The following is a 14531-nucleotide window of genomic DNA, read 5'->3' as shown; positions in this document are numbered from 1 at the left end:
ACCAATGGGTTTTCAACACAACGAGAAAATCTCGCACCCGGAGGCCGGATTCAGCTGAAATACGCATGTTATGTCTAGTGACTACTGTAGAGCCGACCGATGATTTTTCAAATGTTTCCTCCTTGGAAGCCGAGTTAGAAAAATACTGTGGTATTGTATCGGATGGCTCTGTTTTGGGAACCACCATGTTTAGTATACTTCTTTTAGTAATGTATATTACACATTTATACATGTTGATTTCTTCCATAAACATTGTTGTGAGCAGTTACGTAAGCAACGTATTTAAACTGACAAAACTTTGTACTAAAAATCAACAAACATCGCCTTGCCAATAAGTACAAATCGTCCTGGAAATTGCAATAAGTCAAGAAAAAAATAAACTCCATTTTATCTGAAATATATTTTCAAAGTTCTACATTGAAACTTTCAATATTTCCTTGAGAACATCTCATCAGCATGTTCATGGTTGACAGTACCTGTTAATAATAGATGGCCGAACTCACTTGCCGTATTTGGTGATGCATTGTCCATAGGAGCAAGTGTAATCAGTACAGCAATAACGATCACTATCTCCGCAAGATCTTGGACTACATATATCGAAACTTCTTTTTTCTCGCCTAAAACATAAAAAAATATCCAAATGTATTTTCGATCATTTCAATCTTTATTCAAACACGATGTTAATCGTTTATATTGTTGAGAATGACGTATGTCTAAAAATTCGTGAATATAAATATCCTGATGTATGATCAGATATTCCGCAATCTACTGAGGCAATGCGCAATACGCAATTTTCTTAACACATGTTAACCACAAGTACTCATAAAATACACATTTCTCCAGACATTTCACATAGCTTATCTTATTACGTTGCAGTAAGAACCGATTGTTTTATGACGTAATTGACTCGATATTGGTCTATATTTGCTGTTTCTTTTAAACATCTTTAATTTTTTCAAGGGCTCTATTCAGCTTCAGCTCTTAGCTGTACGGATGTATGTGTTTCAGTTCTATAAAAGTCGTGACGCTTTACTGAGGAGTATTTATTAAAATTTGTTTTCTAAAACGGAAATCACCGAACTCACCTGCCGTAACGGTAACAGGTTCCATAAGTGCAATAATGGTTATCACAGCATCGACGGTAAGAGGAACAAGTATCACCATCATGTCCACATACTGCTGCTCTTTTAACGAGCCTGAACAAAACACAAAACAAAGTATAATCGATAACAAATATATTATCATATATCGTTAAGTTTTTAAATCGATATATACCTGTACAATCGATAAACGTTTTGCAACATTTGTCACAAAAACGTGCGATAATCGTAAATACAAGTACAAATATCCGTGGTGGCTGTATCATCCGAACAACTGCAAACGTTCTTAACATACATGTTTGAGTTGTAAAACATTGGAGTGAACAATAACATTGAGGTATCGTTTAATCAAGTTACCTACTAGAAGGATTTGTTGGTTAACGTCACTGCATTATAAATTATGGTGGATAGTTGTCTCATTTGCAGTCATACAACATCTCATTACTTCTACATCGATAATTTTATTTTAAGTTCATTACAATATCATCTATATAGCGAATAGATGAATAATCAAAATACACAGCTTACACGCACAATTATGAATAATTGCACTCAAAGAGTTTCATCTAGTGCGATTAAATTAGTCTTTTGTTTTCAACATTTTTGTTTTGTTTTTAGTTTTAACATTCAAACTCATAAGTCGAAAATAAACTGATAACGCCAGGGCTAAAAAAGAAAAAAAAGACCAACAGACAAATAACAGAACACAAAACTCAAGCTAAAAAACTAAAGACTGAGCAACATGAACCCTATAAAAACTTGGGTAAACTCAGGTGCTCCGTAAGGGAATATATCCTACCCCACATGTTGCACCTGTCGATTTCCTCATGTAAGTACAAATTTTATTACGAATGTGACTTACCGAATTAGACTATTTACCGGATTTGTAATAACATAAGCAACACGACGGGTGCCACATGTGGAGCAGGATCTGCTTACCCTTCCGGAGCGCCTGCGATCACCCCCAGTTTTTGGTGGGGTTCGTGTTGCTTAGTCTTTGGTTTTCTATGTTGTGTCATCTGTACTATTTTTTGTCTGTTTGTCTTTTTATTTTTGGCCATGGCGTTGTCAGTTTGTTTTCGATCTATGAGTTTGACAGTCCCTCTGGTATCTTTTGTCCCTCTTTTATTACTTTGTTTATATTTTTGTTGTGTATTTTGTTGATATGTAATGCGTAATGTTAATATAAAATAAGAAGATGCGGTATGATTGACATGGGATAACCCTCTACCAGAGACAAAATAACATCGAAGTTAACATCTATATACCACGGTACGACCTTTAACAATGCGAACAATTCAAACCACATAGTTCTCTATAAAAACCCAAAAAATGACAGACGAAAACAATTCACACGAGAAAACTAATGGCCTGATTTAAGTAAAAAAACGATAAATGAAAAACAAAATGATATACAGCAACAAACGATAATCACTGAATTACATGCTCCTGACTTTGGACAGGCATATGCAGAATGTGGCTTTGTTAACATGTTTGCTGGCGTTAAAGTCTTCTCTTCATCTTGAACATTGTAACGGTACAACATAAGAACAAACTATAAAAATCAATTGAAACTGCCATAACTCATCCGATCGATACAAAACACATACAAACCCGAACTAAAACACAAAATACACAAAGTACAGATCTGAGAGTATTCACAGTTACTGATATAGCTAGTTCAAAACAAAACGCAACTAATGAAAAAATATATGTGTCAAGGAAGAAAATAGCAATCAGAACACATCCACCATCCAATGGATTAAGTGTAAAGACGTCATTAACAATCAGAGAAAATAAGATCTTGCGCAATCCTAAAGTAATATATATATGAAAATTAGAAAATGTAATATGATTGCCAATGAGACAACTGTATATCTACCAAAGTTCAAATGAAGTGTATGTTAGCAATTATATGCAACATTACGGCCTTCAACAATGAGTCTTCATACAATATATTACAAACTATATTTGAATTACATTATAGAATTATCAACTGGATTAAAGGACACATATACTGCATTAGGCTGAACTGAAAATAATTATTGTTATCATACCTTAGTCTTTTGGTATTCTAATCATCTGTATCACTGTTTATACTTTCTCGTATGTTAAACTTCTGACAATTAACCTTTATTTTATTAGGAAAGTTTATCTTTATAATCAAATTAACTCTTTAAACTATTTTGTGAAGAGTCTTTGTTTACATGTACTGTACACTGTTAATGATTGTCTTTATTAATAGTTAAATGATGTGTTGCCGTCATAAATTTAAAGCTGACTTTATTTGTACATCAAGTGTTAATTTTTCTTTTGTCAAACTAACGCATATCCTCTTTTAATGTCATTTATGGCATCTTTTTGAATACAATTACAACTGTTAATGTTGGTTTGCCAACATCGAATACGACTTATTACATGATTTTAAGATCAAAACGATGGTTGCATGATTAAGATCGAGCTAATCATCCTTACGAAGATCGTGTTGCTGCTATGTAGTATTAAGTTGACTGCTAATTGTCTCTTTGTCTTTTTTTCAAAATTTTGACCATGGTGTTACCTGGCATATATGTGACTCGCTATGATATTTCAAGGCTTATGAAGGTAACACGTTATTGTTGGAAAAACGTCGTCAAGTATTTTAACCTTATAATTTTAAATTATATATTGACTATATGGACACATACAAGTTTATTCCTATACTGAATTAAGATTTTAGGTACTTTTAAATCAAATATAAATATCATTATAAGTTTTTTTTAAACATGAGAATTAATAGTATTTTTCGGCAGCATGAAGTTAGGCTTGTTGTCTTTAAAGCGCGATATTTTATTGAAATATATTTTTCTTAGTCCGTATTTTTAACAAAGGTACCTTGTACTTGCATGTAAACTTTTCTTATTAATATCTATTCCAATAATCGATAATACTGTACTATTCAACAAGATTGTCTACTATTTTTGTATATTTTCCATTATGTTCAACGATTTATATGCTATTTGTCGCTGGCCAGATAACAATTTAATTACTTTAATCTAATTAATTACAAATATTTAATGTTACAATTTTGCAGGAGATTAATTTGGTATGAGTTCTATTCTTGAAAGATTTTTCCGAATTGAAAACTGTTTATTTTTGGAATTTTTTTTAGCATTTTGTCTAAGATTATGTTAGCTAACTGAAAACAAAACATGTCTCTCAGGGAAAAAAGTTGACGGTATGGACGTGTGCAATTATACATTTGGGGGGTTCAGATGTATAAATACATTCTATATTTCTGGAAAGCTATTACTAATGTACAACCGTTTAGGAAAATACCTCTAAGTATAAGGGCTTTATTATTTCATGAGTTTGTTTGAGAAAAAATTCAGCAAATTGCGACATGACTTACTTCACGATTCATTTTGCCAGTTCCCTCCATATTGGGATAAGTTTGAAACTCACTGTATATGTTATTTACTATGTGATTATAAACAAAGTATTGCAATTATTATGAATTATTAAGAATGTATAAAACCCCTGCACATTTTTTTAGTCGGTTGTTTGGCAAAATTATTTCATACTGGTTTTGGCTTCGTTATAAAAAAAGGCTACAGTTACTAGTATATACATTTCATTTATATAGAATAATAAAATTAGGAGATGTGGTATGATTGCCAATGAAACAACTATCCACCAAAGTAAAAATTGATTTAAGCAATTATAGGCAACCATACGGCCTTCAACAATAAGAAGATCCCATACCGTAAAGTTGGCTATAAAAGGCCCTGACATGAAAAATGGATAATCATGATAAGAAAACTTCAATGTGTTATAAAACAAAACCTGTTCAGTTATAGTCACACACACTGAGTCATATTTTTTTTATTTACAAGCTGACAAGGTAACAATCCAAAGAAATTCATGTGTCATCTGATCGGCACCAATCATTATGATTCAAAGCCGACCAGTCTTTGCTCTTGACTATGCATACTTAGCGAAAAATAGAGCACACCGTGTTAACGGTTAAACACAACAACAAGCAGCACTCAATGTGAGCTCTCCGCCACGAAGCACCCGACATGGTTTTCTTCCAGTCTGTACTTGATAAATATACAATAAATCCATTTTAGCCTAGGTATCTCCATAAGCCTGGAAATCTCATGGCTAGTCACATATATGCGTGTTGGTGTTTGAATATACAAGTGCGTATGCTTTCTTTTTTCCCAATTTTTTAAATCGTATTTATCTGAAATCTAGATTTTTTTAACTATATACTTTGGGATATCATTTTTTCCTTCATCTTAAATAATTGTTTACCGTAGATGTTTGTTTTGTTTGAGTATTATATCACGGGATTTCCCTTTTAAAGAAATAACTAATACTAAAATAAACCTAAACAAACGAAGCAATAAACCAAACAAATGATTGTTATTACTTCTTTTAAAACGATTAAGAAATTTAATTTTTAACTCAACTTACTTCTGAATAAATGCATTGTCTTCAAACGCTGCTTCATTTGTCAGGTTGACTAGATTAAAAGAATATATAAGTATTTAAAAAAGACTGTAAGTTGTTTTTCTGATAAATGACAAATATTTCATTTATATACATTATGATATATGATATGTAGGTTACATTTGGTTATCGGCCAGTTAGTTAATTTTTCTTACTACCTATGCAAATATGAGAAAAGACAAATGCACAAACATCTGCATTCGATATAAAAAGTAGATTTCTGTAAACAAGGATTTTAAATTTTATAAAAAAATGATGACTAAACTTTTTCCTGGATAATCTGTTACCTTCTTGTCGGAGGAAATTGGATCCTTAGTTTCTTTTAGAGAATTTATCATTTTTTTAATTTGAAGATTTGATTGTACAGGTAATGATATAAATCATGTAAGTACTGAAACACTAAATATATTATCAATAAGAGCAGTTCCGATCCAACGCTAATGGAGTCTTTACAACATCCAAAACATGTGTCGTAGACATGTATGTATTTTCATGTATAAGCAACAAATTTCAAAGCAATAAATACGGACGAAACGTTACCATTTGAGGTGGTCGTTATATATTATTACCTCCAACGAACACTAACAGCAGGTATAACACGATCCAAAGAGAAAACTGCATTGTTCCTTTCATGCTTTGCTAGAAACTACAATAATGGAAATAAAAATCTTATATTTTAGTTAGGAACATAATTGATGTTCCAAATACGATTGCAATATCATATTACTATAATATTTTAGACCTTTATCATTGTTTATATATATTTGTGCTGGCGTTTAATGCAACTGATTTCAAAACATTTTGTTTTGTAACGGTAAAACAACTGTTGATATCTCCCCGGTCATTGTATGTTGTAATTTATATTTTCGCTTTGCGTAAGACCCTTATTCTTATGTTTATTTTCCGAAACCACATTAAACATGTTAAAAGGAATGTGTTATCATAAACATTTTAAACTTTGATCATTTAGTTTTCCGTTATTTCCTCAACAAAACCTGAAATTTCTGCATAATTTGTATTTTCGAAAAGGTATATTGACCAATATTTCTATTCAGTCTATTAGGTTTTATGTTTTTCCCCCAAAAAATTGAACCATTAAGGCGTTTTAATTTAGGTTCCGATGTACCTTTTTTTATTTGGCATATATTTAAATGGTCAAATGTCGATACCTCAGGTACACTTAACTAAGAGGAAAATGAGTCTCCATGCAAATATAGCGAATCGGTATTGAATAGAGAGAAGTTTCGCTAGTTTAAAGTGAAATTAACTTTAGATATTTTGTATTGTTTATTTTTATGTAACGTTTGAAATCCTACTTACAGTTTCTTATTCATAAAAGAAAAGTGAAAGATACAAACATGGTATTCAAACTCATAAGTCCAAAACAAATTGACAATGCCATTGCAAAAAAATTGGAAGCCCAGGTGGTAAGCAGATCCTTCTCCACATGTGGCGCATCAGTCTTGTAACATGTGTAACTAAACGTTAAATGCATTATACCAATATTTATCAATGGTCTTAGTTTTATATAATCTTTATCACTATGCCACGTGTTGATATAACAAACTTTCATATTGTCAAAAAAACAATATATTTGAAATCACATACATAATGTACCACGAGCGATACTTAAACATTACTACATAGTTATTATTTCGAAACTGATCATTTTTATTTCATTCATATAAATTTTGAATATACAGAAGAATGTAAGACCAACATTACGCTTTGCATGAAGCGCAGCATTGGTTCGAGCTTAGGACTGTATTACGTCATTTGTCTTTTTATCTTTTAAAACTTCAAGAACTCTGCATTCAATGCGTAAAAGTTGTCTCATTGGCAATCTCGCCATATCTTTTAATGTTTATATTAACTTAATTTTAATCAAATTGTACTTAAATTTCATGTAAATTTACCTGCTACTGAATGACAGTCTTTGACTGAATTCGCTGCTGTTTTCAGCTTTTATACAACATTACGACGCAATGACATGAAACATATGGGCACTCTAAGTTTACGGAAGTATCATTATTTGAGATTGCACGACCTTTCTCTGTTATTGTCGAAATACATGATATATTTTGTCGACAAAAAAAAAAAAACATCGCAAATTCCCCTTAATTTTTATGTTTGTTTTCAAAATCTTACTAGGAAAGACATTATTAATTACATGTCAAAATGCTTGTATTTCTACTGATAACTAGAGACAAAAACACAGAAATTGTGAAAAACTAATTTATTGCAATTATGACAACAATTAAAAATGATGACGTGGACGTCCTTTGAATAGAAAACGAAACGTCCAATAAAGTTATTTTAATTCATATATACTTTCTATAAACACTTGAGCGTGCATTTGATTTATCAATTAGAGGCAATTTTTTTTATTTTCAATTCACACTTTATAGATCAAACACTGAGTAAATAGTACAAACTACACATGAAACAAGTCCGGGTGTGCCGACGGAGGGAAGCTTCTCCTGCCGAGCATACTGATCAAACGCCCTTAAAGTCCACCTCACATGGGACAGTGGTGTAACATCACATTAAACATTAGACATTAAAAAAGTCCTGCATTTTAGAGATGTACAGCTACTTTGCAGTTGATGACTGAAAGGCATTGCAAAGCTTGAGATACACGGAAAGAAATAAAAACACTTTAATTTTTTCATTTTTACAAAATTTAATCCATGTAAATTCAAAATTATTAAATTTATCAAGTAAAAAGTTGGTATCTAATTGTGAACATTTTGAGCATTTGAGCATGACATTTCTTCAAAGGTCAATAGTTTGTACCCCTTCCCCTATTTTCAGATGCAAAGCATTGTATTTTCACAATATTATATTGTATTTGAATACATTTAGGGTTGGCACTAAAACCTATTGAAGGTAAGGTGAATTTGTTGGTAACAATGTATTTTATTCAGGACTTATTGATGCAAAAGAAAGACTTAACTATTAACTAAAATTGAGAATGGAAATGTGGAATGTGTCAAAGAGACAACAACCCAACCAAACAGCAGAATTCAGAAAGTCTGATGGCTGTATGTAGGATTGCTGCGTCTCTTAATGCACCCGTTTTGTGCAAATTGAAATTAAAAGAAAATCTTTAGATGCTATTTCATGGTCTTGAAGATTAGCCTCTGTCCAACTTTCATTTCAATCTATGTCAAAAATACATAATCTCAGACTGTTTTTAAATTTTAACTGTAAAAAAAACTATGTCCGTTCTATCAAGAATATTCTGAAAATGAAAATAAAAGACTTTGTCGAAAATTTGCTTCAAGCATTATCTCTTAATCATAAAAAAGCTTCTGCCAATTACACTTAAGATATAAAGTGTGCAAGATTCACCAAACAGCTTCGAAGGAAAGGTTGGTTAGTTAGAAAGCCTGGTCAATACTCCTCAAGTGATCAATACTAGTTGACGATACATTTTTGTGTGGTTTTTAGTTACTATTAATTCTATTGCAAAAGCAATGATCATCGGAGGGAAATCATTCATTTTTCTTTTCTATAGTATGAATTAAACATAATAAAAGAATGGAGTTCCGTTGTTCCCCGCGTTGCACGTATTGTATCTATCCAGGGGCAATAACTAAAAAAACCCATTTTTTTCTTCTTTCAAACAAATTATAGACAAAAAGCGTGTGTGGGGGAGATACAAGTTTTATTCATTGTACACTAAATATTCCAAACAGACCTTCAAGGTCACTACTTATAGTATATTAGTAAAAAATAAAGTGTTCCCTTGAGAGCGCTAACGCGGCTACTTTCCATAAATTTAGTATTTCCATAACTCTTTAAAAAAAGTCTATCATTATAGAACTTATCTAAGATATTTTTGATAGTAACGTAGAGTATAAATTTTGTAAAAAATCTGGCGAGAATTGAACATGTGAGGTCGCTGTGGGGACATCAAGGATTATAACTGGTTTTTTTTTTAAATCGATTGGCCACACATATATATAACTTGTTTTAAATATTGCTGATAATAACGTATACGTTTCGTAAAAATCTGGTAAGATTTGTACCTGCGAGAGCGCTACCAAGACAGGACGGACAGACACAGGAGCGGCCAGACGGACAGACACATAACATAGACGGACGGACGCCCGGTATTTCCCAACAACGTATTACGCGGGAGACAAAAAAAAAAGTGATATTTGCATGTTATATCAACTATTCTAAAATGAAATGCCTTTTCATGTAACTATCGAAACTACTGATATGTATATACTAATGCACAGAGTCAAACTATGTACACATACACCTCCTATGTAAATCTACATGTATGGAAACCTTTATGCAAACACTTACTATGTTAATTTCACTGTGTTCAAATTGAAATTGAAGAATAAAACTACAGAACCGTTCTTTCTATTTTAATAAAATGATAAATCTAACTAATTCAAAAGAGCTTGACAAAAATGTGTAAATATAAATATTAATAAAATATTGCGAAATTCCATGAATGATATTTGCACATGGCGTTCCTAAGGTTTGAGAATCAAATTTTGCAACAATATATTATAGTTAGGACCAGCAAGTTTTCATCAAGGCCCACTAGGAAAATATATAATTTGAGAACTATATAGATGCGATATCTTTGCCTTATACAAAAACAATTCAGTTTGGTTATTTAAAAAAACAGTTAGTAGACAAGATGATGTCCTTTTCCACCATATTCCATACAAACATGGACAAACTCTTATACAGTTGAAAGTTGATGTATATTTTCTCAGATATAATATGTACCCCCCCCCCCGCTGTATCAAGGGGTCACTAAGTTGAACCTTTGTCCTTACGTACGTCTGTTCTACGGTTATACCCTTTACAAATAGAAAAATTGCTGAATTTTTCGTTCCCGTTCTTCAACTTAAGTAAGCCTCAACAAAATGTTTTGAAACTTATACACAATGCTTATTACCATAAAATATATATCACATTTGAATTTTGTTGATGTCACTTGTACTGTTTTTGAGTTATACCCCTTTACAAATGGAAAAATTTATGATTTTTTTGTTTCCATTCTCTCTCTTTCGTCTGTCTGACATGGTTCATCTAATACTGACCTCATTTTCTTAGAACATTGATAATGTTAAGTTAATATGATACTTGTATTAAAATCGTCATATAACAGAGTTTCAACAGTAATTCAATAATGAATAATACCAACCAGACATTTCACAGTGTGCATTCTTGATTAGCAGATCTTAGTATAGAGTTAAAGTTTTTAAAGCATCACTAATCAGTTTTAAACCAACAATGAGTTTCATTAAACTGTTACTCTAACTTCTTCATAGCCTTTTTGAAAGGGATAGTATCCAAAGCAATTTATTTTTAATTTATTCATTATGATTTGGTTTACTGATAAACATGTTTTGCTCAATGTTGAAGGCTGTACGGTGACCTGTGGTTGGTAATTTCTATGTCATTTGATCTCTGGTGGATAATTGTCTCATTGACAATTATAACACATCCTCTTATTTTTATATATTGACTTAAATGTTTTTTGGAGTTCAGCATTTTTCTTTTTCACTGACAATACAGTCTCTGGCTTCAAAACGGGTTATGCGTTACCATTATCAGTTTTTACAAACTTCTGAGAAATCTTTCATATAAGGTTAATGCTATGGGAGGGGGTAACTATACTTCCCTAAACTATAGAAGTAATGTTGTGCTTAAATTCTTAAAATGCTTAGTTCACAAGAAATCACAATAAAATATCATATTTTTTCAACTAATTTTATAATTTTGCAAAAAAAAAAAAAAAAAAATTATGGAATTTTTCAGAAAAAGGGGAGGGGGATGCACCATACTCAGAGTGATTAGTTTTCATTTTATACAATAATATCTTCATCAATCATGTATTCTCGCTTAAAATTAACAAATGTGTGTCAAAATTGCACATATAAATGGAATGTTTTAGCTTTTTAAGTTTAAAATGTTTGATTATTCATCTGTTTGGCAATCTAAATTTTGTGAAAGTGGACAATTTTTAACAAAAATTATTTTTTTAAAGAAAAAAAAAAAACAAAACACAACTTTCTTTTTATTTTATGAATATATAGAATGTTGTCTTTCAAAATTTGTCAATGACACATTTTTAAATGGGTGCTATGGAAACAAACTATTTAGTAAATTCAAAATATTTACGTTTTTGAATAGTTTGGGGTTTTATTTGTCAACACTGTAAAAAAACTTATTGTTTGTATTGATTAACTTTATTTGAATGGTTCTTTAAAATCCCTTATTTTTCAATTTTCAATGGTACTTAAATCATATTATCATCCATGAACAGTAATTAGCAAATAGATAGTGAATAGAGGTAGTTTCGCTAAAAGAAAGTGAAATTAATTTTAGACAATTTGAAGTTTTCTTAGACCATAAATGTTTTGTAACGTTTGAAATCCTTCATCAAACTAAATTATTTGTAACAGGTGTCACTTGATATCAAATACATTACACAAATATTCATCGAAGGTCTGAGATTTATATATGTTGTGTACAAGATCTAAGTTTGTACAAATTATAATTTGTGCAGGGTTTTTGTACAAGTTATACGTTTTTTGACACATACCTTTTTGCACCAGGTGATCAAAAATTATCTTCTACAATTTATCAGCTTTATGTCCTAAATTCAAATTTATATACTTCAACCTAACATTTATTGCTATTGTCCTTGTCCTAAAACTTGAAATAAGGACATCTAAATGGTTTAAATTCTATTTTTATTTTTCTCCTTATACCAAAATCATATCCATAAAAAGTCTTTTTGTGTTTTTATAATGTTTTTTTTTTTTGTAGCAATCAGCAGTATTAGACTGTGCCATGTAGTCATGGACATATGACAGAAATATGCGAAACAAAAGACTGTGTGCTTGTATCATCATTTTGTGTTAAGCGGTTCGTAAAAAACTATTAACTTGTACAATATTACAATTTGTACACAACATATTTATAAACCTTTTGCAATGACATGTTACAAAGCTAGTAAATACATATATTTTGGAATCGCATACAAGTGATACTTGAAAAATTACACTACGATATTAAGTTGACGTTTATCATTACTATTCTATTCAAGATAATATTTTTATTCATGGGCACTTTTAATATACAGAAGAATTCAAGAATTAAATAAGCTTTGCATAAAGAGCTTGACAGTAGCTTAGATCTTTACTACGTCATTTTTTTATCGTTTAAAGTTTAAAGAAATTTGTATTCAATCCAAAGAGTTGTCTCACTGGCAATCATACCATATCTTTTCACTGTTTCAATTAACTAATAGTTACTTAAAATGTACTTACATCAGTAAATAAAGCTGTTACGGAACGACAACTTGACTAAAGCTGCTGGTGTTTTCAGCTTTTATACAAGATAAGAACGCAAATGACATATAACATGTGTGCACATTAAGTTTACGGACGTATCAGGCTTTGCGGTTGTACGACCTTTCACGGTCAATGTCGAAATATGATAATTTTGTTGACCGCTGAAAGAAAATTCCCCTATTTTTGTTGTTGTTTTAAAAAATCTTATTTTGGAAATACATTTTTCATGTTACATGTCCAAACACTTGTTCTACTACTAATAAATAGAGAGAAAACACCGAAATAATGAAAAGTTTAATTATTGTGTTATATATCCGCACACCTAGTATATAATAGCAACTAGTATATTAGGCACGGAGCAATAATGATCATTACGCTCATAAATTATCATCCGTCTTAACCGATTGCACTGTAATGCACGATGTATAAACATGTAAATGTCAACACAGTATTTGTACAGCATGCTTTTACCGTCACCGTTATAAATATGTGCATGAATTGGTGGATTAGTGGACGTTCGTTTGTGTGTTGATAGGAGTTTTTAGTGAGTGTGGATGTACACTTGTATATAGCGCATTAGCCATCCTACTATGTATGAGTGCGCCGATGAAGAACGGCGATTCAGAACTATAGAAAGAAAGAAAGAAAGAAGTTACCTTTATGAATGAGGTACTACTGTTATATGGGTATACGGACTGTACGAAAAATGCAACGGTATGCGCATACAGACGTCGTGAAGAAATCGTATAAATGCCTGGCACTATATAAGTACATGTGTGACTACAAAGGCGACTATTCTGGTGATAATAGAAAAAAAAAACATGTAATATATTCAAACTCTGACAAAACATAGTCTCAAAACACAAACTATAAAGCCTAAGAATGTGCAACATTGGATATCGCTTTGGTATTTTCAATTCTAGCAACATAAATTTATAATCTTTTAATTCATATTTGAATATTTTAATATGTGCCTCAGTCAACTGTTATTTATCAAGATAATGTTTTTATGAAAATGTTTTGTATTGTGTTTAAGAATCAACTGTGTCCTGAATACTCTGATAGATCAATTGTCAGTTATCAGGAGCAGACCCAGATTAATATAGTATACATAATGTAAAATGCGTTACGTATTAGCTGATATGATTAAACGGGTAAAATACGTCTGCAAAATGGGAAGTTTTCAGTTGGAAAGTTGAAATGTTTACGTTTGTCATATATTCTATTTAATGACATCATATACGATGTATTTTTTGTCTGAATCGGTTTTGTTCTTCAAAAAGACAGAATTGTCATACCCCCCTCCCCCCGCAATACATAAAATAAAACTAAAGGCTTTAATTTACCATAGAAAGAAGGGTAGCAAAGAGATAAGAAAGTTGTTTAAGCGAACATCATTGTAAAAATATTTTTCAGAATTTTGGCAGCAAGAATAAAGACGGGATATTTTTATCGTCCTGTTTTGCATCCTTAGGAGAAAGGCGGTTTTTGATTTTTTTCTTCTTTTTGAAATTCGGTCTCAGCAGTCTTTTGTTTCAGCGATCTTAAGTGCAAAGGCAAGTTTATTTAAAAACAGGAAATGCACTGCATACATATT

The sequence above is a fragment of the Mytilus californianus genome, unplaced genomic scaffold (genome assembly GCF_021869535.1).
Source record: "Mytilus californianus isolate M0D057914Y unplaced genomic scaffold, xbMytCali1.0.p SCAF_6, whole genome shotgun sequence".
Classification (NCBI taxonomy): Eukaryota; Metazoa; Mollusca; class Bivalvia; order Mytilida; family Mytilidae; genus Mytilus; species Mytilus californianus.
The sequence above is the reverse complement of the archived record's forward strand: the minus strand, read 5'-3'. Positions refer to the sequence as shown.